Source organism: Heptranchias perlo, chromosome 17 (assembly GCF_035084215.1).
Source record: "Heptranchias perlo isolate sHepPer1 chromosome 17, sHepPer1.hap1, whole genome shotgun sequence".
Classification (NCBI taxonomy): Eukaryota; Metazoa; Chordata; class Chondrichthyes; order Hexanchiformes; family Hexanchidae; genus Heptranchias; species Heptranchias perlo.
Window position 1 is genome coordinate 55181427 of NC_090341.1, and position 24299 is coordinate 55205725.

At 46.2% G+C, this 24299-nt stretch overlaps 1 protein-coding gene across 1 annotated transcript in view; it reads right to left on the reverse strand.

Moving 5' to 3' along the window:
• Positions 1–24299, reverse strand: part of LOC137334317 (testis-expressed protein 264 homolog) — a 395775-nt gene that overhangs the window by 265415 nt on the left and 106061 nt on the right. The window lies entirely within an intron of this gene.

The following is a 24299-nucleotide window of genomic DNA, read 5'->3' on the forward strand; positions in this document are numbered from 1 at the left end:
AGAACAGTGGTCTTCTGTGCCACTGCATGACACCACCTCATAACACAACATTGCATTATGTCTGCAAGGAGGTGGAGCCGGCTTTCAGTCCATAACTCACTGTTCCTGTCTCTGGATGTGCCAGCCCTATGTTGTATGATAGTTGCAGGTGTCCTTGCAGCAGATAGCACAGTGATGCATTTGCCTCTCCTCCAGAAACTGAGAAGACCGCTCCCAACAGTTAGTGCCAGGTAGGTGCGCCAGGGTCTGCAAAAATGGTTGGTGGCATCTTGGCAGGTGCAGCCAAGATCAATCTGGCATGCCTTATTTCATGCAGTGCTATTAAAAACATGACATTTTGTGACTAGGGTGCTGCTGAGGAAGCATCCAACATTGCAGTTAAGCGGTGCCATTGGGTCTGCTGTTCCAGCTTCCTTTGAGAAGAGGAGCCTGTACCCGAGTAATTGTCCGCCAAAATGAGGTGCTGATCAACGTCTGCAGACACAGGTACCGACAGGTGGGCGCACAGCAACTCTTGTGCAGCCTGGCCTGACTCATCCGTCCAAAGGACCACCTCCTTTGGTGCCAGTAATGGTGCTGGAGCAAAAAGTAATTTACAACACCTGGCACAAAGACTCATGAGAAATAAGTTTCAGCGGGGAAAAAAATGCAAAATTGTTTGGAAATGGCTAAAATATACTTACATTTAATATTACTATGTCCTTTCTATGACCTCCAGTATAATTACCGTCACCTAGCAATCACAGACGCCCACGTCACATGAGCACGATTACCGTTGGACATCCTGCACACCAGAATATCAGAAGCTGGCATTCAAGACAGACATAAACCCCCAACAACCCCCGCCCCCCCACACTCACCCCAAAATTAATAATTAAATGAAGTACTCAACTGTCTGAGGCAGTCGCTTCTACCACCACTGATTTCACCCAACAAAGGGTTGAAACTGGATGAAGTACCAACAAGGCAGGGCTTAAGCCCATTTTCTGATACCAGTCACCTGATTTATGCAGCATAGGAAAATCCAGTCGACCATCTCTTTCTGGAGGGCATGGGGAAAATGCGATTCATTTGTATACAAAATCGAAAACGCATTTATAAAGAGCACGTTTACAACTTTTTTATAATACTGAAAATCTTCCACCCTTTTGACCTCTCAGACTTTACGGTGCTATGGTGTTAATTGTTCTATTGGTTGCTATTGTATCTCAGCATTAGTGGTTATGTTACTGGACTAGTAATCTGGAGTCATAAGTTCAAATCCCACCACGGCAGCTAGGGAATTTAAATTCAATTAATTAAAATAAAATCTGGAAAAAAAAACATCAGTAATGGTGGCCATGAAACTACCGGATTGTTGTAAAAACCCATCTGGTTCACTAATGTCCTTACCCAGTCTGGCCTATATGTGCCTCCAGACCCACAGCAATGTGGTTGATTCTTAATTGCCCTCTGAAATGGCCTAGCAAGCCACTCAGTTGTACAATCTCACTACAAAAAGTCATAAGAATAAAACCGGACGGACCACCCGGCATCGGACCACTCGGCACCGGACACGACAAAGGAAAACCAAGCCCAGTCGACCCTGCAAAGTCCTCCTCACGAACATCTGGGGACTTGTGCCAAATTTGGGAGAGCTGTCCCACACACTAGTCAAGCAACAGCCTGACATAGCCATACTCACAGAATTATACCTTTCAGCCAATGTCCCAGACTCTTCCATCACCATCCCTGGGTATGTCCTGTCCCACCGGCAGGACAGACCCACCAGAGGTGACAGTACACTGATATACAGTTGGAGGGAGTGGCCCTGGGAGTCCTCAATCTCATGGCATCAGGTCAAACATGGGCAAGGAAACCTCCTGCTGATTACCACCAACCACCCTCCCTCAGCTGATGAATCAGTCCTCCTCCATGTTGAGCACCACGTGGAGGAAGCACTGAGGGTAACAAGGGCACAGAATGTATTCTGTGTGGGGGACTTCAATGTCCATCAACAAGAGTGGCTCAGTAACACCGCGACTGACCAAGCTGGCCGAGTCCTGAAGGACATGGCTGCCAGACTGGGCCAACAGCAGGTGGTGAGCGAACCAACACGAGGGAAAAACCTACTTGACCTCATCCTCACCAATCTACCTGTCGCAGATGCATCTCTCCATGGCAGTATTAGTAGGAGTGACCACCGCACAGTCCTTGTGGAGATGAAATCCCGTCTTCACACTGAGGATACCATCCAACGTGTTGTGTGGCACTACCACCGTGCTAAATGGGATAGATTCAGAACAGATCTAGCAGCTCAAAACTGGGCATCCATGAGGCGCTGTGGGCCATCAGCAGCAGCAGAATTGTATTCCAGCACAATCTGTAACCTCATGGCCCGGCATATTCCTCACTCTACTATTACCAACAAGCCAGGGGATCAACCCTGGTTCAATGAGGAGTGTAGAAGAGCATACCAGGAGCAGCACCAGGCATACCTAAAAATGAGGTGCCAACCTGGTGAAGCTACATGCATGCTAAACAGTGGAAGCAACATGCTATAGACAGAGCTAAGTGATTCCACAACCAATGAATCAGATCAAAGCTCTGCAGTCCTGCCACAACCAGTCGTGAATGGTGGTGGACAATTAAACTAATGGAAGGAGGAGGCTCTGCAAACATCCCCATCCTCAATGATGGCAGAGTCCAGCACATGAGTGCAAAAGGCAAAGTTGAAGCATTGGCAACCATCTTCAGCCAGAAGTGCTGAGTGGATGATCCATCTCGGTCTCCTCCAGATATCCCCACCATCACAGAAGCCAGTCTTCAGCCAATTCGATTCACTCCACGTGATTTCAAGAAACGGCTGAGTGCACTGGATACAGCAAAGGCTATGGGCCCCGACAACATCCCGACTGTAGTGCTGAAGACTTGTGCTCCAGAACTAGCCGCTCCTCTAGCCACACTGTTCCAGTACAGCTACAACACTGACATCTACCCGACAATGTGGAAAATTGCCCAGGTATGTCCTGTCCACAAAAAGCAGGACAAATCCAATCCAGCCAATTACTGCCCCATTGGTCTACTCTCAATCATCAGCAAACTCGCCAAGGCTTCTTCGACAGCACCTCCCAAACCCGCGACCTCTACCACCTAGGACAAGGGCAGCAGGTGCATGGGAACAACACCACCTGCATGTTCCCCTCCAAGTCATACACCACCCCAATTGGAAATATATTGCCGTTCCTTCATCGTCGCTGGGTCAAAATTCTGGAACTCCCTACCTAACAGCACTGTGGGAGAACTTTCACCACACGGACTGCAGCGGTTCAAGGCGGCGGCTCACCACCACCTTCTCAAGGGCAATCAGGGATGGGCAATAAATGCCAGCCTTGCCAGCAATGCCCACATCCTATGAATGAATTTTTAAAAATTGATGACTTATTCTTATTTTTGCTATGTGATTACTCTAAAATCTTCCACAGTTTTAAAAAATCTCAGCACAAAGCAACCTTTTGGCAATTCGATTTCATTACACTGGTTTTCCATTTTCTATCCACTAGGATGATGGATTAATATTAATTCCTGTTTTGTTTCAACCGAAGGTGCAAAGTCCTTTCAGGTGGAGCTACCTGCCGTGAACACACAGCCTACACTAATGTTGCCTGGGTCACAGTTATGACTATCTATAGTTTATAGGTCTTTCATGTACTATGCTACATACCACCCTCAAAATGGCTTCTGCCACTGCATGCTGGGAAATTGGCTATGAAATTGGTCAAACTGTCGATTAGTAACTGAGGGAAACAATGGTCCAAGTTTTAAAAAATATTTTTCAAGATATACTTTATTTCATAAAATTTAAAGATGCACACAATTCAATATAAAAATCACAATTCCAAGCAATATAGTTCAAAATACAGCACAAATCGCATACAATACGATCCCATTATTACAATTCAAAACACAGTACATATCTTATAAGACATGCTGTACAAGGTGAAATGGCCTTACAAAGTGGCCTTTCCCCATACAGCCTTTGTGTAGGCCGCACCTCACTTCAGAGCGTCCCGCAGCACATACTCCTGGAACTTGGAGTGTGCCAGTTTACAACACTCGGTCGTGGACAGTTCCTTCAGCTGGAAGACCAGCAGGTTTCGGGCAGACCAAAGCGCCTCCTTCACAGAGTTGATGGTCTTCCAGTGGCAGTTAATATCTGTTGCGGTGTGCGACCTGGGGAATAGCCCATAGAGCACAGAGTCTTGTGTTACCGAGCAGTTGGGGATAAACTGGGACAGATACCAACGCATCTCTCTCCACACCCTCTGCGTGAAGGGGCAGTCGGACGACGGTCTCCTCCCTGCTGCAGCCTTGAGGGCAGCTCGTGGTGGCACTGAGATTCCATGCGTTTTGGAAGGACCGCACTGGAAGGGCCCTTCTCACCACCATCCAAGCTACATCCTGGTGCCTGTTGGTCAGTTCCAACGACGAGATGTTCTGCCAAACGGCTTCGGCCGTCTAGTCGAGGAACTGCCCACTCTGATCCACCCTCTCCTTTCCCTGCAGGACCCCAGAACATTCCGTGCCGACCACTGTCGGACAGCCTATGGTCGAAAGGGATCCTCTTCAGGAACTTCTTCACCTGGGACCGGTGGTGGGGTACAGTCCAGCCATCAGGATCAGGGCAGTGTTGGGGACGCTTTTCCCCCTTTGTCTGAGGGCTTGTACATATTGTCCCTGCGGACGCGTTCTACCTTGGACCGCCAGACAAAGTGGAAGATGGCACGGGTGACTATGACGGCGGAGCGGTGGGGAATGGGCAACACTGCGAGCACCTCATACCTTATCACCAAGTTTCTGCCGGCCATGGAGTGAGAGGGCCTCCCACATACCAAGCTTCTGTCTGGCCTTGGCGACCCATTCCTCCCAGTTCTTGGTGCAGGCCTGATCCAGATCCCCGGCATCTTCAGGTAGTCGGGCCGGATGATGAAGGGGACATAGATTGGGTGTCCCATCTGCCATGGCCTCGCTCTTAATGCAATTCACTCTGGCCCCCGAGGCCAGCTCAAACTGGTTGCAGATGCCCATCAATCTGTGGACCGAATGCTAATCGGAGAAAAAGATGGTGACGTCACCCATGTACAGGGAGGCTTTAACCTGAGAGCCTCCACTGCCTGGGATCATCACCCCCGATACCTGTGTCCTTCCTGTTGGACGAGGCAAACGGCTCGATACAACACACAAACAAGACCGCAAAGAGAGGACATCCCTGCCTGACTCCAGATCTGATCGGAAAGCACTCTGACTCCCACCTGTTGATTAGGACTGCACTACGGATGTCTGCATAGAGCAGCAAAGTCCAATTGCGGATTTCCTCCCCAAACCCCATTTTAGAGAGCACGTCCATCATGTACATGTGAGATATGCTGTTGAAGGCCTTCTCCTGGTCCAGGCTGATGAGGCAGGAGTTCACCCCCCTGTCCTGCACATAGGTGAACGTATCCCTGAGCAGCGCGAGTTTATCAGAGATCTTCCTGCCGGGTGCAGTACAGGTCTGATCAGGGTGGATCACCAGTTCCAGAGCAGATTTGAGCCTGTTGGCCTTAGACAGAATCTTGTAGTTGACATTTAGCAAGGAAATGGGTTACCAATTTCTGATTTCTTCCCTCTTCCGCTTGCAGATGAGGATAATGATGCCTTTCCTCATGGATTCTGACATGCTGCCTGCCAGAAGCATACCCCCGTACACTTCCGGCAGGTCCGGGCCTATCCAGTCCCACAGAGCCGAGTACAATTCAACTGGTAAGCCATCACTTCCGGGAGTTCATCTCTTCTCGAAGGACTGAACAGCCTTTGTCAGCTCATCCAAAGTCAGCAGTCGATCCATGCTGTCCCGCTCGCTGTCCTCTAAGACCTCCATGATAGAGGACAGGAAGGACTGGGAGACTGTGCTGTCTGTGGGCTTCGCGTCATACAATCCGGCATAAAAGGACTTGCTGATCCTCAGTAACGTCTTTGCGATCTGCAAAGACGTCACCAAGCCGTCTTCCTCCTTCAGGCTACTGATCATAGAGGCCTCTCCATGCAACTTCTGGAAGAAGCGCGAGCATTTCTCGTCTTGCTCCATGGAGCAGACTCTGAACTGGAAGATGATCTTTCGAGGCCTTGGAGGTGAAGACCGATACTTGCTGGCCCTTCACCTCTCGAGTTCCTCCTCAAAATCAACCCCCATCAACTGCAGCTGGAGCAGATCCTGCATGCTTTTCTGGAGCTGGGACAATTCCCTCTGTCTCTCACTTTCTCGCCCTCTGAACACCTTTAAGGACGAAGAAAGTCTTGATGTTGGCCTTGATCGCTTCCCACCAGTGCACCGCGGAGTCAAAGAGGGGTTTCATGGTCCTCCAACCTGTGCAATCCCTCCTTAGTTCCTCAATGTTCTCCGGGGTCAACAGTCTCGCGTTCAGCTTCCATATTCCCCTGCCCGCCTTCTGGTCCTCCTTTGGTTGACAGTTAGCCAGTAGGAGGCAGTGGTCAGAGAAGAACACCGGCTGGACGTCGACCCAAGTGCTAGAAACCCAGCATGCATCACCAGGCAATTAATCAACATCACATTCTATACAGGATGACCTTAGCTTAGACAGCCATCCTCAACCTCCAAGTGGCCTTTGACAGTCCTTTGTTTAATGTGTTAATGCAGCTGCTTTCCATAATACAGGTAATAGCACAGCCTCAATGTCAAAGGATGTATTTCGAGTTTGGATATTTCTGATATTCTATTTACAATTTTGACCGAGCCACAAACAGACACAGAAGCAACACGCAAACTTCTCAAAAACATATGCCTATGTAATTCTGAATACGACCATGACAGGTAGGGTTCAAGGTGCTACTAAGCCATCAAAAAGAACCTACTGTTTGAAACATCTGCAAAGAAAAGCCATTTAAAGGAATTCATCAGCCTAACTTGTATTTAACATTTTTTTTATTCATTCATGGGATGTGGGCGTCGCTGGCGAGGCCAGCATTGATTGCCCATCCCTAATTGCCCTTGAGAAGGTGGTGGTGAGCCGCCTTCTTGAACAGCTGCAGTCCGTGTGATGAAGGTTCTCCCATAGGAAGGGAGTTCCAGGATTGTGACCCAGCGACGATGAAGGAACGGCGATATATTTCCAAGTCGGGATGGTGTGTGACTTGGAGGGGAACGTGCAGGTGGTGTTGTTCCCATGTACCTGCTGCCTTTGTCCTTCTAGGTGGTAGAGGTCGCGGGTTTGGGAGGTGCTGTCGAAGAAGCCTTGGTGAGTTGCTGCAGTGCATCCTGTGGATGGTACACACTGCAGCCACAGTGCGCCGGTGGTGAAGGAAGTGAATGTTTAGGGTGGTGGATGGGGTGCCAATCAAGCGGGCTGCTTTGTCCTGGATGGTGTCGAGCTTCTTGAGTATTGTTGGAGCTGCACTCATCCAGGCAAGTGGAGAGTATTCCATCACACTCCTGGCTTGTGCCATGTAGATGGCGGAAAGGCTTTGAGGAGTCAGGAGGTGAGTCACTCGCCACAGAATACCCAGTCTCTGACCTGCCCTTGTAGCCACAGTATTTATATGGCTGGTCCAGTTAAGTTTCTGGTCAATGGTGACCCCCAGGATGTTGATGGTGGGGGATTCGGCGATGGTAATGCCGTTGAATGTCAAGGGGAGGTGGTTAGTCTCTCTTTTGTTGGAGATGGTCATTGCCTGGCACTTGTCTGGCGCGAATGTTACTTGCCACTTATGAACCCAAGCCTGGATGTTGTCCAGGTCTTGCTGCATGCGGGCTCGGACTGCTTCATTATTTGAGGGGTGGCGAATGGAACTGAACAATGTGCAATCATCAGCGAACATCCCCATTTCTGACCTTATGATGGAGGGAAGGTCATTGTTGAAGCAGCTGAAGATGGTTGGGCCGTGGACACTGCCCTGAGGAACTCCTGCAGCAATGTCCTGGGGCTGAGATGATTGGCCTCCAACAACCACTACCATCTTCCTTTGTGCTAGGTATGACTCCAGCCACTGGAGAGTTTTCCCCGATTCCCATTGACTTCAATTTTACTAGGGCTCCTTGGTGCCACACTCGGTCAAATGCTGCAGTTACTCTCACCTCACCTCTGGAATTCAGCTCTTTTGTCCATGTTTGGACCATGAACTATTTTAAACCTTCACGGGCTATTTCAAACCAATTGTGTTATTCAAGCTGACCAATACTCAATGGGGGTTATATTGAATAATCCCCAAAATGAGTGCTGGGATGGTGGTGCGTGATTAACCAGTCATAGCGATGCAGGAAGCACGTAATATTCAATGATTGCAGTATGTCGCCAGTGTTACCTGCACTGTTGATTGGCTGCATGCACCAGCAGGGGGCCCCGAGATTGGGAGTGGCTAGCACTACTTAAAGGCAGCCTGCTCCTCTTAAAGAGGAAGTGCATTGTGGCTGCAGGAAGTCCTTTGGGAAGTAACTCTGTGGTGGGAGATATTGAAGAATGGCTGCGCCTGGGAGAGAGCGTGCACCAAATTTCTCGGACAGTGCACTAGAGGCGGACAGATGAAGGGCCATCCTATATCCGCAGGGGGACAGGAGGCCCTCCAGACATATGCTGAAGAGGCAGTGGGAGGCTGTAGTGGACGAGGTAAATGCCAGGAGCATCGCACCACACCACACACATGGATGCAATGCAGGAAGAAGTTCAAGGATTTGACTCGAATAGTCAAGGTCAGTACGTTCAACTGTCACGTGGCATATCCTACCAACCGCACCACTAGTCTCATCCACTGTTCCACGCACGACACCCCCCCCGTCATCCACTACCAACAAACTCTTTCAATCAGTTCGCAACCCTGCGAATCAGATGCTGCATCTCACCCTCATATGTTACCACTCTTGAAAGCCACACACCCACAACTCAGATCACACACACTGGCAGCTATTCAACCATGACAGTCACATTACCCAAATATCTTGCAGGACAATCACTGACACACTTCCCTCTTTCTTGCAGAAGAAGATGGCACATAACAGTAGGCAGCAGGAATGAACTGGGTGAGGACAGGCACGCCTACACGTCCTCACCCGCATGGAGGGGACAGTGCTGTCCATCAGTGGTCGGATAGTCACTGCGGCTGTGGCCACTGGCGGTGCTGGAGGTATCGATGATTAGGCCTCTCCATGCAGCTTCTGGAAGAAGCGCAAGCATTTCTCATTCTGCTCCACGGAGCGGACTCTGAACCGTGACTCTGCAAACCTAATCCTCCTACTTGCTTCCCACTTCTCCCTCAGCCCACAATCTTTTCTGACTCACATGCTGCAGATGCTGTAAGCGCACACGTCTTACTTTCTCCTCTCCCCGCACCACAACTCAACCCTTGTCCCTTGGTCATTTCAGATACCCAAGAACTGGAACCGACACAGTCAGAGGAGGCAGAGGAAGACAATAATGATGATGCGGACACACCATTACTCGATCTTACACTCGCAGCCACAAGCTCAGTTACCGACACTGTGCGTACTTTATAGGCTAGGATAGAGGAGGGATCTGCACATGGTGAGACACCAGGCACGTGCGCAGGAGACGGGGCGGGGGTGGAAACAGATACCGCAGGTGCCCGCTTGCCGGAGGGAGAGGTCTCGCACTAGTTCTGCTGCAGAGGAATCAGATGATGACTTCGATGGGCCAGCTACAGAAGACGGCTGATGGGCGTACACCACCAAATGCTTGGTGCACCAGAAAGTCTGCCAGAAAGCCTGTGCACAATGTCAAGCGGTATGGAGGAGTCCAGCTCCAACTTGGCACAGGGTTTTGCGCCGAGCCTGGAACCCATCCTTTCCTACATGGAACAAGTGGTCACCTCCATCAGCACACCTGTGGAACCCACCATGATACAGTGTCTGATGACTGATATCACAGCTTCCATTGCACCACAAACAGCTGCCATCCAAGGTCTGACTGCTGCAATTGGAGCTCAGAATTCTGCCTTGGAAGCGCAGACTGCTGCTATCGTGGGTCTGGGGACCACTGTAGAATGGGGCTTCCAGGGAGTCACAGCAGTCCAGCAGTCTGTTCTCCAGCAGATCACCAGGATTGCTGAGGTGCCACCCCGTGAGAATGGCAGTGGCACCATGGAAGATGGACCCACTGTCCTCTCTCAGGATGATAGCATTCCTGCTCCCACCCCTGCCACTCCGCCAGTGCCTTTGCTGTTGCCTGTCAGCCAACCAGCCCAGACTGCTGCAGCCCATGCTGCGATGGTGCAGTCTGAAGCTGGGCCCTTCGGCCCAGAGCTGCTTGAGGTCGTCCTCCAAGGCCATCTGCACTCTCCTCCATCGAAGGCCAGAAGCCTCCCACCACCCATGCTCCAGCCTCTAGGGATGCACCTCATAAGAGCACTAGGAAAGGTAAAGGCACACGAATGACAGGCACCAAGGGAATGCACAAGGGTGAATAGTATCAGTTTGTTTGAATTATTTCATGTGCAAATCTATAAATGTGGTTATGAATTTGCATTTGGTGTTGGTTTTCATTTCTGCGATGAGCTGAGGGAGGAAGCAAAGTGTAATCATAAGGAGGACAATTTGATGGTCATGTGGGAGAGGAAAGGTAAGGAGTATGGGACTGTTGGTGAATGGGGAGATGTCGTTGAGGTTACTAGTATCACTCATTAACCATCTGATCACGCAGAGCCCTGGAAGACAGGGCCTGTATCTTGTTGCCGCCGCCACTTCCTCCCCCTCCACTTCCTGCCGGATAGGCAGTGGCAAGGGCTGTTCCCTCATAATGGCGAGGTTGTGCAGCACGCAACGACAAATCTTGATACCCGCTCAGCTGAGTACTGCAGGGCTCCTCCAGAGTGGTCCAGGCAGCAGAAGCCAACGGTGTACTCAATGATGTTCCGTGTGGCAGCATGGCTTTCACAGTAAGTCTGCTGTGCATGTTTGCATGCGTTCCAGACCGGAGTTAGGAGCCACTTCATGAGAGGATAACCCTTGTTGTCCAGCAGCCAGCCTTTGACTTGCCGTGCTGATTGAAATACAGGTGGCACATTGGGCTGCCGCAAAATGAAGGAATCATGACTGCTGCCATGGTAGTGACCTGCATGATGTGCTGCACATGGCCGCACACTAGCTGCGCATTGAGGGAGCGGAATCCCTTTCAGTTTATGAATATGGCTGAGTTCTGATGTGGAGCATGCATGGCAATATGTGGTGCAGTCAATGGCACCCTGCACCATGGGGAAGCCTGCAATGCGAGCAAACCCTCATGCATGCTTATGCTGCTTGCCTCTGGCAAGAGTGAATGAGATGAATCTATATCGGAGTGCATACGGAGCCTCAGTGCCCTCCCTTATGCAGCATTGCACTGCAAACAGCAAGATGTTGCTTCTATCTCTGGCTCCTTTCAGGCTGCCGCTGGAGCCGTAAAAATTAAGCGCCACAGTTACCTTGGCAGCCAAAGGCAATGCTGTCCTTGCCCTGCTCTGAGGCTGCGGCTAAAGCAGTTGACAAATTTCAGTCGACAAATTTCAGTCACAACCTCTTTAGTGAACCGCAGCTGTCTGATACACTGGTCATCGCTGAAGTTGAGGTAAGATAATTGGTTCCTGAAGGCCCTCTTTCGATATGGCATCCTGCTGAGTGCCCTGCACCGCCGTCACCTCTGCCACCTCCTTCTCCTCTTCTGGCAGCTTGTCCTACTCTGCGTGCTCCCATTCATGTTCAATTCTCAGAGGAAGCCCTAGCAGGCCACCCATGCCTGGAAGCAGCTTTGATTGGCACACTATTTTAAATGCCACTAACAGTACTGCAAGACCAGCCAAACCACTCTATAGAATATTGCAACTTTCTCCAAGTATAGGAAACTTCCAAAAACACCTACAATTGTACCAGCAGCCAGATTAACTAATCCAGCAACTAACCTGTAACTCCAGCATGATCCCTTTGGTGGGGGGTCCTTCATGCCATTTAAGTCCTGTTCAGCTATGCAAGGTTAAGACACTGCATTGGCTGGAGCGTGGAGTTCCAAAATACCGCCGGCTGCTTCAAATCAGTTTTGCACACTGATTCACGTCATAATCTCCCTACTCTACATGCTGCTGCCGTTCGTTAGATGCGCGTGTGCAACCACCTTTACCAAGATGGCGACCTACGCACTTCACGTCGGAAGTGTGCGCGCATCTCGGATGCCATTTTCGGGGCTTAGGAGTCCACGTAGCGCCTACAATACGGGCGCTGCATGGCCCAATTTCACCTCCGATTTATTTTATACTACTATAAAAGACGCTAAATAACCCATTTAGTATTTCAGTCTGGTGCAAAAGTGTGTCTGACATTAATCATTCCTCGGAAGTATCATGTTTTGTCTGATAATGCTCCTGTGAAGCGCCATGGGACGTTTTATTACGTTAAAGGCACTATATAAATGCAAGTTGTTGTTGCTGTTGGGATGGGTACGTAGGATATAGTACATAGGATTCTTCCTGAGACAACAAACAGGTCTATTGCTTGCCCAGGGCACGCTATCCCAGATTACTTTGCGCACTAGCTCACACTTAAGAGCACAGGGAATGAGAATGCTTGCCTATGGTAACTGATTTGTGTGTTAGGTGTAACAAAAGCATCTAACAAGAGCGTGATTCATAATTATACCTGCCATCAGTGTGCCCACAGAAGGCTAACCTCACCGACCTCCTTCCCATCCCACTCAGCCCACCCACCACAGCCCCCTTGGACTGCCAGCAGAATCAATAACCACTGCCCCTCTCTGCATTTCCTTCAGAATGACTGCTCATTGAAATATATAAGATTCTTAGAGGGCTTGACAGGGTAGATGCTGAGAAGATGTTTCCCTAGGCTGGACAGTCTAGAACTAGGGGACATAGTCTCAGGATAAGGGGTCGGACGTTTAGGTCTGAGATGAGGAGGAATTTCTTCACTCAGAGGGTTGTGAATCTTTGAAATTCTCTACCCCAGAGGACTGTGGATGCTCAGTCATTGAGTATATTCAAGACTGAGATCGATAGATTTATGGACTCAAAGGGAATCAAGGGATATTGGGATCGGGCAGGAAAGTGGAGTTGAGGTTGACGATCAGCCATGATCTTAATGAATGGCGGCGCAGGCTCGAGGGGCCAACTCCTGCTCCTATTTCTTATGTTTCTTATTCACGCACAAGGCCCTTGCCACCCACCTTATTGTGGAAGATAGTATTGACATTGTGGCTTTGAGCGAAACTTGGATCATGGGTGACGACACTTTGCCCCTTACCGAAACCTCCCCGCCCATCTATTCATTCCACCACCTGCCGCTGCCTTTGTCTGGCGACTATATCATAGAATCATAGATAGAATCATAGAAGTTTACAACATGGAAACAGGCCCTTCGGCCCAACATGTCCATGTCGCCCAGTTTATACCACTAAGCTAGTCCCAATTGCCTGCACTTGGCCCATATCCCTCTATACCCATCTTACCCATGTAACTGTCCAAATGCTTTTTAAAAGACAAATTTGTAACCGCCTCTACTACTGCCTCTGGCAGCTCGTTCCAGACACTCACCACCCTTTGAGTGAAAAAATTGCCCCTCTGGACCCTTTTGTATCTCTCCCCTCTCACCTTAAATCTATGCCCCCTCGTTATAGACTCCCCTACCTTTGGGAAAAGATTTTGACTATCTATCTTATCTATGCCCCTCATTATTTTATAGACTTCTATAAGATCACCCCTAAACCTCCTACTCTCCAGGGAAAAAAGTCTCAGTCTATCCAACCTCTCCCTATAAGTCAAACCATCAAGTCCCGGTAGCATCCTAGTAAATCTTTTCTGCACTCTTCCTAGTTTAATAATATCCTTTCTATAATAGGGTGACCAGAACTGTACACTGTTCTGTACCAGAATTTCTTCACCATCATTTTTTCTCTCATCCTTCATCTTTGCCTTTTAACATCTGCCCATCTTTTCCCCTCACCATCAATCTGCATCCTTCAATCTCATATCAGGCGTTCTTCCCAATTTCACACCCAGGTCTCACATGTCCCGACCTGTTTCAGTGGTAACGTTTATCAATACTGATCATAGGACACAGGGATACAACAAAAATTTCCCAATCCCTCAGTTCTTCACAGATCAACATTGACTTCAGGTGGGGGAGGCCATGTGAAGTGCTATTAACTTTGATGATGGCCACAACAAAGAAACAGAAAACTTTCGTCAAGCAGACAGTGCACAGTCCCATCCAGTGTTCCAGGGATACACTCGTTATAACGCACTGAATTATGGACAATTCCAAAAATAAATAACAATTAGAAGCACGTGACAAGGCATTACAATACTGTAATGTTTTATACAATTCAATTGGTTTAAGACAACAATCTTTAACAATCAAATAAATATAATCAGATCAGCCAATGTCCTTTCTATGGATTAGAAAGTCATTTATTTACCAGTAATCTGCTCCTAAAAATATCCCTCCCCAAGGTGCCATAAAGCTTCAGGACTGTTGTCATATGTCAGATATATTATTATTTCCTTTGCATCAGGGCACTCTCACTACACAATTGAACTCAGTAAACCAACACTAATAAGAGAATAGAATTTCCTTTTAAATGCCATGGCAATTTGCCATTTATAACAAATAGCTGTCAGCAAGATGTGGTTGTACATTGTGATAGGGCTGTCCTCCAGAATTATAGAAAAAGCAACTTGTTATAATGAAGGGCAGATTATTGAGCATGTTTTCTCTAGTAGCAATTTGCACTTATATCAGATACCATCGAACATCCAAGATCATCATCATGGGTGACACAACATGATGTACAATGTCTTAAGGCATTGGCTGTGGGTCTCAAATATGCCATCAGTGAAGGTGCTGAGCATAGAACTATAGAAAAGATACCGCACAGAAGGGGGTCATTCAACCCATCGTGTCCGTGCCAGCTCGAAGAACAACCAGGTGCCCATTCTAATCCCACCTTCCAGCACCCGGTCCGTAGCCCTGCAGCTTACAGCAATTTAGGTGCAGGTCCAGGTACTTTTTTTTAAAAAAAGAGTTGAGGGTCCCTGCCTCTACCACCAATTCAGGCAGCGAATTCCATACACCCACCACCCTCTGGTAAAAAAGTTTCTCCTCATGTCCCCTCTAACCTTCCGCCAATCAGCTTAAATCTATGTCCTCTAGTTCTTGAACTCTCCACTTGTGGAATCAGGTACTTCCTGTCTACTCTATCTGGGCCCCTCATAATTTTGTACACCTCAATAAAGTCACCCTTCAGCCTCCTCCGCTCCAAGGAAAACCACCCCAGCCTATCCAATCTCTCCTCGTAGCTGCAATTTTCAAGCCCTGGCAACATTCTTGTAAATCATCTCTGCACTCTCTCCAGAGCAATTACGTCCTTCCTGTAATGTGGTGACCAGAACTGCACACAATACTCCAGCTGTGGCCTAACCAGCGTTTTATACAGTTCCATCATTACATCCCTGCTTTTGTATTCTATACCTCGGCTAATAACGGAGAGCATTCCGTATGCCTTCTTCGCAACCTTATCTACCTGTACTGCCACCTTCAGGGACCTGTGCAAATGCACTCCAAGGTCTCTCACTTCCTCTACCCCTCTCAATATATTCCCGTTTACTGTTTGCCCTCCCTAAGTACATTACCTCACACTTCTCCGGGTTGAACTCCATTTGCCACTTATCCGCCCACTCCACCAACCCATTGATATCTTCTTGGAGTCTACAGCTATCCTCTTCACTATCAACTACTTGGCCAATTTTTGTGTCGTCTGCAAATTTACCAATCATGCCCCCTACATTCAAATCCAAATCATTAATATATACCACAAACAGCAAGGGACCCAACACTGAGCCCTGTGGCACACCACAGGAAACAGAAGCAGAGAGGCACTTTCTCTATACAGATACAAGGGAGAAGCCAAGTCTCTTGCTTACACTCAGCAGTTCAAATACCATAATGGAAGGGGATTGGAAACATGTCATCAGCAGATGTGCTAAGCAGGGAGCCACTTTGTCCATAGGGGTGGTGAGGGGAGCCAGATCTCTTTGGCCATATTAGGGGACGACTATTAAGACACAAAAGAAATTGCTGCTTAAATGAAATTAAATACACCATAACTGTAGTGCAAGATTTTGGTGTGTTTTTATCTTGATTTTTAATCATAGTTTTAATGACTATTCATAGTGGCAGAGGTGGTTAGGTCATTGCATCGTCATTTTTCTGTCGACAAGAACCTTGAGCAGGGCAAGGATGTTCCTACAGAACACACTTCACTGCTGTGCCTGGAGTGAAGACAGCTCATTTACAGTATGCAGTGCCACCAGGCTGGTTGCTAAACCCAGCCAACACATGAACAGAGTGACATTAATATTTATGACATCTTAATAATCACATGATAAATATTCAACATACATAAGATTAACTTCAGTCTTATGCATTATCATTCTGTTCACAGAAGATTACTGCAGCTAATAATCAATTCAGTCACCTGCACAGAAAACATTACATCCAACCAGGTAAATCAAACAGATGACATCCTGAACTGTAAGATCCCATAAATTGTTCATTCCAAACCATTTTTCAAAATACTTATGTAAAAAAAATTAGAATCACAGAAAGGTTACAGCACGAAAGGAGGCCGTTCGGCCCATCGAGTCCGCGCCAGCTCTATGCAAGAGCAATCCAGCTAGTCCCACTGCCCCACCCTTTCCCCATAGCCTTGCAAATTTTTGCCTTTCAAGTACTTTTCCAGTTCCCTTTTGAAGGCCATGATTGAATCTGCCTCCACCAACCCCTCGGGCAGTGCATTCCAGATCCTAACCACTCACTGTGTAAAAAAGTTTTTCCCTCATGTCACCTTTGGTTCTTTTGTTAATCACCATAAATCCATGTCCTCTGGTTCTTGACCCTTCCGCCAATGGGAATAGTTTCTCTCTATCTGTCTAGACCCTTCATGATTTTGAATACCTCTATCAAATCTCCTCACAACCATCTCTGTTCCAAGGAGAATAACCCCAGCTTCTCTGGTCTATCCATGTAACTAAAGTCCCTCATCCCTGGAATCATTCTAGTAAATCTCTTCTGCACCGTCTCTAAGGCCTTCACATCTTTCCTAAAGTGCGGTGCCCAGAACTGGACACAATACTCCAGTTGTGGCCGAACCAGTGTTTTATAAAGGTTCAAGACTTCCTTACTTTTGTACTCTATGCCTCTATTTATAAAGCCAAGGGTCCCTTATGCGTTTTTAACCGCTTTCTCTACCTGCCCTGCCACCTTTAACGATTTGTGCACATATACCCCCAGATCTCTCTGTTCCTGTTCCCCTTTTAGAGTTGCGCCGTCTAGTTTATATTGCCTCTCCTCATTCTTCCTACCGAAATGTATCACTTCGCATTTTTCTGCGTTAAATTTCATCTGCCACTTGTCCGCCCATTCCACCAGCATGTCTATATCCTCTTGAAGTTTATCACTATCCTCCTCATTGCTTACTACCCTTCCAAGTTTTGTGTCATTTGCAAATTTTGAAATTATGCCCTGTACACCCAAGTCCAAGTCATTAATATATATCAAGGAAAGCAGTGGTCCCAGCACTGACCACTGTACACCTCCCTCCAGTCCAAAAAACAACCGTTCACCACTACTCTGTTTCCTGTCACTTAGCCAATTCTGTATCCAAGTTGCTACTGCCCCCTTTATTCCATGGGCTGCAGTCTTGATGATAAGCCTACCATGCAACACTTTATCAAACGCCTTTTGAAAGTCCATACACACCACATCACCTGCATTGCCCTAATCTTCCCTCTCTGTTACCTCATCAGAAAACTCTATCAGGTTAGTTAAACATGATTTGCCTTTAACAAATCCATGCCGGCTTTCCCCAATCAATCCATACTCATCCAAGTGACTGTTAATTCTGTCCCGGATTATCGTTTCTAAAAATTTCCCCACCACTGAGGTTAAATTGTCTGGGTTTATCCTTACACCCTTTTCTGAACAGGGGTGTAATATTTGCAATTCTGCAGTCCTCTGGCATCACCATGTATATACGGATGTTTGGAAGATTATGGCCAGTACCTTCACAATTTCCACCCTTACTTCCCTCAGCAACCTAGGATGCATCCCATCCGGACCGGGTGACTCATCTACTTGAAGTACAGCCAGCCTTTCTAGTACCTCTTCTTGATCAATTTTTAGCCCATCCATCATCTCAACTATATCTTCCTTTACTGGAACTCTGGCAGTATCTTCTTCCTTGGTAATGACAGATGCAAAGTACTCATTTAGTACCTCGCCATCCCCTCTGCCTCCATGAGTAGATCTCCTTTTTGGTCCCTAATCAGCCCCACCCCACCTCTTACTACCCATTTACATGCCTGTAGAAGACTTTTGAATTCCCTTTTATGTTGGCCGCCAGTCTATTCTCATACTCTCTTTGCCCCTCTTATTTCCTTTTTCACTTCCCCTCTGAACTTTCTATATTCTGCCTGGTTGTCACTTGTGTTAGCAACCTGACATCTGCCAAAGCCCCTTTTTCCCGCTTCATCCAGGAAGCTCTGGCTTTAGTTGCTTTATTTTCCTTTATTTAATTTAATTTCCTTTGTTTAGGAATTCGAATGTTGGATTTATAATACTTTTAAAATGGTCATTTAATAAGATTTTAAAGTTTAAGTAATTTACTTTGGCAAAAGTGGCTTTATTATGGTACTGTATTTCAAAAAGAACAAAACAAGCTCACCTAATGGAAGTAGAATGGGATCCTCCTCACAAGGGCTCTTTAAATGAAACTTTCACAAAATAATTCATAAATCATAATGCAACCTGCATGATATTGAAATACCACTGAGGTGTGGCACTGGAGTGCCATGTAATATCTCATCGTGCATACACTGAGGATGGGCCTAAATGACTGGCAAACATTGCCCCCTTCAGCAAGCATGTGTACAAGTTTCAACTTCTCAGCAGTTTGAATACGTATGGCTTGGTTAATGACACAATAGGCACTACAGCTGAAATCTCACTAGCAATGAATAAAATGTAATTATTTACGATATTAATATATACAATTTAGGAACAGTATAATCACCTTAAATGTCTGCAATGACTGACCATTGATCAAAGCCTGTTTTAAAAGCAAATTATTCCAGTAAAATGGAAATGCATAAATGGGAATTTCTCCCCTTTACACAGCATAGATTTAAACTCTCCTAGTATTTGTAAAATCCATTTTTGTTTGGATCAAAAGGGAATCTTTTGTTTCTTTTCTTTTGTAAAAAGAATTGTGCTTACCACGGCAAGAGGTGTCAGTGCTGGGAAATGGAATGCTTTTACTTTTTTGCCCCCACTTTTTAAAATCGAGCACTCCCAAGGCAAATAATAATATGGTTAGGCAACGGGATATCTCTCTCTATCCTTCGCAAAGAAGCTATACCTGAATTTCTAATAGGCGGCCCTAGTGGGCGAGGCTACTCCCTGGTAACTTGCAGTCAGCTAACGACCCTCATCACATTTTACAAAATAAGGATAGGGCGGGGCAGTGGAACTAGCTGGATTACTCTTGCATGGAGCCGGCGCGGACCCGATGGGCTGAATGGCCTCCTTCCATACTGTAACCTTTCTCTATGATTCATCTTGCTAATGTGCCCTCATGGAAACCATTATTTTTCACCTCCACTCCCTCCACAGCTGCTGTGGTTTGTACATTACAAGGACTAGCCCCAGTCCCTCACAGCAGTTTCATTCACTTTAATGATATCTGGCGCTTTGGACCAGCCTGTGGGCCAATCTGGACTGTCCAACTGCAGAAAAATCCACTGTCACTGTTCACCAAAAGGACTTGGACATAAACTATGATAAGAAGTGTTTTTTTTAAGCAAAAGCTGGTCTAAAAGGGTTCATTCCCCAAGACAGCCTCATGCTGAGCTGTGATTCTGTATGCAGACAAATAGTAATTATAATAAAAGATGGAAATTGTTTTTTTTCCAGAGACCAATCCATAGGCAATACATTAGCAATGTCTGATCATTCAGGAAGAAATCTAGCACCTTGATGTTGACAGGGAGAGACGCTTTTAAAAAGATCAGAGGACAGACACACAGGCCTCGATTTTAACCGCCACCCCCCCCCCCCTCCACCGCGGGTGGGTTAAAATATCAGGATTGGGCAACCCGACCCTATTTCTGCCCTTTTAAATTTTGAAATGCAGGAATCAGGCCATGGACCAGGCTCCCACTAAAGGCTGGCAGGTGCCTAATTAACATACCAAAGTCTCGGCCTGATGACATTATTGACGCCGCAACTTCGTCTTGCCTAGTGTTAACTCACAGTCTGCCTTCGGAGAGGTCGAAGGCGTGCACGTGCATGCAATGCAGAGGTACAGTCCAGAACACAAGGGAGTTTCATTGTCACATTCCTGGGTCCTACGACCATACTAGTGACTTTGTAAGAGGTAGGTTTGAGGAAGTAACTGACACCACTGGACCCCAGTAGCTAACTGCAGCAGACCCGAATTCATAATACCCTCTCACCAGCTGAATAGATGCAATTTCTCTTTAAAAAGGGGGTACTGGAGCAAAAGAGACACTCCCGCTTCAAAAAGTGCCAGGGGAGAAAAAAAGAAATCCTTCCACCCACGTCAGAAATTGTGCGCAGTACTGTGCAATATAAGTAATTCTGTGTTGCTTGTTGGGAACAGTACTGGGTAAACTGGACTGGCACTACATTATTCATACACATGTACAGTACATTGATACAGAGCAGAGTCCCACTTAGGCTCTTCAAGCCTGCCACCTCGCTACACAAGTATTTCATGCAACTTCAGGCTTTATTTTCTTGTCGTAGCAAGTGCTCATAGCTCACCCCAAAATAGATTTCAAATAAAATCTCTCAACTCTGTCACCATCTGTCACATGGAAAAAGTGTACTTCTTTTTGATCTCCCATATTCTTTTAGTCGCACTGTTTATACATTTCACTCCCTGCACATGGCACTCTCACAAGCTGATGCCTGGCTCTCACCTTTCTGCCAATGCCCCTCTATATTTAAAGCTCAGCCCCTGGGGTGAATCACCAAGAATTTTACTTTCCTCCTGTCAGGATTGCACTGGAGTCTCCAGGAATTAAAGACTAATCTCCAAGACTCTGCTGCGAGCAACCCTGGAGAAAAATCATAGGAGCAATAAAAATTATGGTTTATTTTTTAATTTTCTTTGAACACTTTTGTTTACTAATTATGAAAATACTGGAGATGGGTAAAAGACTATTTGACTGACCGCCAAGAATCATCCAATCAGGTAAAGAAGAGTCTATTCGCTTTCCAGTCAGCGTGGAAGGCAGTGCGTTGCGAGTATGGAACGTGGGGGTGGGAAGTAATGTGATGGAACTTCCAGGAACAGGTCCAGAGTTGACAACCCTACTCCCCCATCCCCCTTTTCCCAATCCTCACTGTGTTGAAAGCAAGATATTGTCAGACAGCTTCCTACACACATTCTTTCCACAGATCTCAGAACTGTGGAACTCCTTGCCTGTCTCGGTCTTCTCTTCCTACAATCTTCAGGCTATTAAAGTCCAAACTTGGTATCACCTAATCAGATTTCTAATCTTTTCTATTCTTTTCAACCTTGATATTGCCCTGTGTTATGAGCCCTTCATCTAGGTTTTTTTAATGAAACAAAAATGTCGGGCACACACTCCTGTGCTATCACAGCTTTCTGGAGCATCAATGATCACTCACAGTAACTGCAAAAAAGCAGATCTTCAGTGCTGCCACACCCAGATCTCACTGCTCTCATAGCTATCATAGTCTCTCCCCTGAACATCGACAAGTGAAAGCACAACAGCTGATATACTATGCACATGCCACAATGTTGTCTTTACTCCACATCATTTGATTTTGTCTGCGAACTATACTGCCCTTTGCAGACGAGGTAGGCAGCACTCAGTCGCTAATGACAGTCCGAATTCATCGAGCTGCACCCAGCAGGTGTCTTCACATATAACAGCCATAGCCCATAATGGGAGATCATACTGTTATGGGCAAGCTCTATCTTATCGACATACCACTGAAAATATCACCACAACACCCATTCAGCCAATCTTTACCTAGCACCAGCACATTCAACCATTTGGCAATCTCTGCTACACACTCCCAGCAACACTTATTTACAGCCACACAATGGATTTAGTGAAAGCGCCAAACTGTTATTTATTTCAGTTCTTTGATATACCATTATTATTAGTAATATTCTCATCAGGAGAAAAATCAGTTCTTGAATGTCTTATCGCCCTCCCACACAGAATTCACACTTAAATTAATTCATAATCAGAGGCTTTAGGTGTTAGTTCTACAAAAGAACACTACTCCAGATTAAGTATAAAGAAAAGAAACCTATATTCATGATCTATTCCTACTCATTAAATTATCCTCTTGAAAGTTCAACTGCTTATTATAGAGCCTGATATAATATACAATGGGATGAGATCATTCTATCTGGAGTGCACCCAACAGGACACCGATATCCTGGGTTAAATTCCCATTTATAGATCTCAAAGACTTGAAATTTACATTTGCTTTTACTTCCTTGCCAGGCTGCATGTCATGATGGCTCTGACATCATATCTCATGGAACAGTATGGGTCTGCACTGAGTTTGATCAGAAGCGCAGGGTTTGTAATTCCTACACTGCACAGTCAATACAGTTTCTAGCAGCTGAATTAGCTGCGATACTAGGGTGTTGAGCTGAGCTAACATGTTTTAACACTGTCCAGCTTGTTGGCTTGAATAAAGTCCAATGTCAGGAGAGCAGAGAGATTAAATTTTCTCTGTGCGAATACCAGACTTCTTCGACTCTCTCCACAAACACTTCTTGCAGAGGATGGTAAATATGTGGAGCAGTCTATCCAGGAAGGCTGTGAAAGTAGAGGCTATTACAAATTTTAAGAGGGTGATGGATACATTTTTGATAAATAGGACTTCTGAGAAGTATCAGAGGTAAAATGGGGAAAGAAGCATCTGAACTGTAGGACCAGCCAATGGGTGGAGATCAGAATTTTTGATCTGGCATACTCTTATGTCCCTAAGGAAATCTGGATCTTTTGGGGGATAGTTTAATTATGACCAGTGATGTATCATGGATAACCACAGTCGCCTGAAGCTTGATTGATTGTCTGAGGGAGTCACAGAGGAACTTCCCGGAGCTTTTCTGAAATTGGCCACAGATGGATTTTGGGACTATTTTCATTTAATACCCAGCTGGATTTTGGGACTATTTTCATGTAATACCCAGCTGGATTTTGGGACTATTTTCGTGTAATACCCAGCTGGATTTTGGGACTATTTTCATGTAATACCCAGCTGGATTTTGGGACTATTTTCGTGTAATACCCAGCTCGATTTTGGGACTATTTTCATGTAATACCCAGCTGGATTTTGGGACTATTTTCATGTAATACCCAGCTGGATTTTGGGACTATTTTCATGTAATACCCAGCTGGATTTTGGGACTATTTTCATGTAATACCCAGCTGGATTTTAGGACTATTTTCATGTAATACCCAGCTGGATTTTAGGACTATTTTCATGTAATACCCAGCTGGATTTTGGGACTATTTTCGTGTAATACCCAGCTGGATTTTGGGACTATTTTCACCATGTGAAATAGTGTGCATTATATATGAAACATTTAATGTTTGGTACTTGATACATATGAACTTCTCATTTTAATTCTTGTTCATGTGAAAAGTAAGTCCTGTGGAAAGTGAAATTATGAACTGCAGTTAGAAGATAAATATTTATACTGTGGTAAATACTGTTACAACATCAGCAGACATTAGCTGTACCTCCCCGCAGTGAATAGCAAGTTATAGTGCTAGGGTAACTCATAACTGACAGATTTTTCTAATCCAGCAAGATAGTTAAATTAGCAGCCTCCGCAGGTCTTAACCTACATCAATTAACAGCCTCTGCGGATCCCACACACTCACCTGACCTATTGAGCAGTTTCCCATCCTCACTCTGCCTTCTCATGACAGTGAAAAAGCTAGTTTACTTTTTCTTTGTTGAAGTAGACAAGCTGATAAACCTTTAGGGTGTAACCCCAACACTGACTTACTGATAACAACTAACCCAAACAGCAGGACAAATGTAGGGGTACAACGTAAACCCTCTCATGCTCAATAGCAAAGTAAAATTACGTGATTTAATGTGAATAATGCTGTTTTATGATTATGACAATTTAATTTTATGACTTAATTAGATATCTGATCTCAACTTAAGCATTAAATCTCCTCGATCA